This window comes from Coturnix japonica, chromosome 23, assembly GCF_054131305.1.
Source record: "Coturnix japonica strain WE chromosome 23, WE-NBRP24, whole genome shotgun sequence".
NCBI lineage: Eukaryota > Metazoa > Chordata > Aves > Galliformes > Phasianidae > Coturnix > Coturnix japonica.
In genome coordinates this window covers 87501-90267 of record NC_140685.1, presented here as the reverse complement: position 1 = coordinate 90267, position 2767 = coordinate 87501, and the positions used below count along the sequence as shown (strand labels likewise).

At 73.5% G+C, this 2767-nt stretch overlaps 1 non-coding gene across 1 annotated transcript; it reads right to left on the bottom strand.

The window, feature by feature from the left end:
* Positions 1-1229: 1229 nt before the first annotated feature.
* LOC146757286 (5.8S ribosomal RNA) lies at positions 1230-1382 on the bottom strand. Its single transcript, XR_014936932.1, has one exon. It is a non-coding gene; the product is annotated as a 5.8S ribosomal RNA (ribosomal RNA).
* Positions 1383-2767: the final 1385 nt, after the last annotated feature.

Genomic DNA, 2767 nt, shown 5'->3' with positions numbered 1-2767 from the left:
CGGCGCACCGCCGCGGAGGAAATGCGCCCGACGGGGGCCGGACGCCGGACGGGCGGCGGTCCCCGGCCGCCCGCACCCCCTGGGCCCGCCCCGGCCCCGGCGAAGGGGCGGGGCGGAGGGGAGGCGGAGGCGGGGATCCGACGGCGCCCGCGCCGGCCGGCCGAGTCGCTCTCCCGCCGGGTTGAATCCTCCGGGCCGACTGCGCGGACCCCACCCGTTTACCTCTTAATGGTTTCACGCCCTCTTGAACTCTCTCTTCAAAGTTCTTTTCAACTTTCCCTTACGGTACTTGTTGGCTATCGGTCTCGTGCCGGTATTTAGCCACAGATGGAGTTTACCACCCGCATTGGGCTGCATTCCCAAGCAACCCGACTCCGAGAAGCCCCGGGCCCGGTGCGCCGGGGGGCCGCTACCGGCCTCACACCGTCCGCGGGATGGGCCTCGATCACAAGGACTTGGGCCCCCCGAGAGCGGCGCCGGGAATTGGGGCTTCCGTACGCCACACCTCCCGCGCCCCACCGCGGGACGGGGATTCGGCGCTGGGCTCTTCCCTCTTCACTCGCCGTTACTGAGGGAATCCTCGTTAGTTTCTATTCCTCCGCTGACTAATATGCTTAAATTCAGCGGGTCGCCACGTCTGACCTGAGGTCGCGATACAGAGGGGGGAGGGTCCCGCCCCGACGGGTTTCCACCCCGAGCGGAGCCCCGAGACGCGCTCCCTCCCGAGCTCACCGGCTCACGCGGAGGACGAGACGCCCGGACGCGAGGAAGGACGGGGCCGCGGCCCCAGGCTGGAGACGGACCCGCAGGATTGAGCGCCGGGCTCGCTCGCTGCTTACGCGGACAGACCGACGACCGGAGGGCTGGGAGCCGCGCGCCCCGGAACCGCGCGCGCGCGGCAGCACGGCGCGACACCGCCGCCGGTGACGCGACCCCCCGGCGCGGGGCCGGGGAGGGCGACGACCGCTCCTCCCTCCGGGCCGGGGTCCCGACTGACGAACGAACGAACGGACGCGGACGAGCGAACGAACGAACGATCCGGACCAGACCCGCGGCGCGACCGACCGGAAGAGCCCGGCCGACCCGTGGGGACGAGCTCGGCCAGAGCGGGACGAAGGCCAGCGGCGCGACCCTGACGTCGTCGCCGGAGGCGCGCGGGCCTGCGAGGCGCCCCAGCCGCACCCGCGCGGACGCCGCGCAACGGCGGCCGCCGGCGATTGGCCGTCAAGCGACGCTCAGGCAGGCGTAGCCCCGGGAGGATCCCGGGGCCGGAAGTGCGTTCGAAGTGTCGATGATCAATGTGTCCTGCAATTCACATTAATTCTCGCAGCTAGCTGCGTTCTTCATCGACGCACGAGCCGAGTGATCCACCGCTAAGAGTCGTCTGACTTTCTGCACCGCCCAGCGCGTGCGGGGAGGCCCTCGACTTTTTCGCTCGCCTTCCACCCAGGGAAGGCGGCTCCCCCGCACCGCACCGCACCGCACCGCGGAGCGCCCCGATGCCGGGACCACCGCGGAGCGGGACGGGGCGGACGAGCGTCGCCTCCGCGAGACCGCTAATGAGCACACCATCGAAGGAGAGGAGAGAAAAACATAGCGCGACCGAACGAGAAGGGCGGGGAGCCCTCGCTCCCGACCTGGGGAAACGACCCTGTCTCGCTTCGGGGACGGACCAGGCGCCCGGCTCGGCTTCGGCCCGACAGGAGGAGCCGCGGGACAGCAACGCGCGGGACGGCACGCGCCGCCCCGGCAAAAGCCCAGCCCGACGCGCCGGAACGCTGCCGACCACCGCCCGGCAGCGCGCCCGGGCCCACCTCGGCAAAAGACACCTCCACAGCTGCCCCACGGGAGCCGCCCAGGTAAAAGCGCCCAAGCGCACCCCCCCGACGCCTCTCGCCTTCCGCTCCCGGTCCTCGACCTCCGGCCGCCTCCTCCTCTCGCTCGCCCTAACGGCGCGTTCACAGCGGACTCGTGACCGGCGGCGGGGCGGGACGGGGACGGATCTGGGAGCGGCGCCCGCTCCCCGCACCTTAGCATGGAGACGGGCTTGCGGGACCGCCCTACGCCGGACCTCCCGCTCGCACGACCGGCGCGGCCGGCGAGGCCGAGGGCAAAGGCGGTGGGAGAGAGGCGAAGGCGGGGACGGACGAGACGGACGCGGCTCGTGACGCCGAGGGGAAATGGCGACGCGGACCCGGGGGAAGGGAGGCGACCGCGGGACGCACCGCCGCTCGCTCGCTCTCTCGCTCGCACGGGGAGCGGCGGGCGCCGGGGCCGAGACACGCGTCTCGGCCCGCTCCGAACGCGGGGCGAGGCCGGCTGGAGCGAGCGCGCACGCGCCCGCGCCGCACCGGACTCGTCCGCTCGAGACCGACGCCGCGGAGAGGGGGGACGGGACAAACCCCTCTCCGGCCCGCACTCGGCCCAGCGTGGGGGAGGGGGAGTCGGACCGGCCGGGAGCGCGGCGGCGGACCGCGCTTCCGGTGGGCTCGCCGTGGAGAGGGGCGGAGGGGGCGCGCCGCCGCGCCCCGCGCTGAGCTCCCTCTTCCTCGCCGTCCCGCCGGAGCGCCGCCGGCCCCCCGCCGCCGGCCCTCCCTCTTTCCCTCGCTGGATGAGCCGCGGGCCGCCCGAGTCTTTAAACCTCCGCCCGGCTCCATGGAGGCGCGGGCGCAAGGTACCTGGCCCTGGGCTGAGGGAAACAACCCCAAGGCCCCGCGGGGGTTCCTCCACCCGCCCGGCCGCCCGGCCGAAGGCCGGCACGGCACGG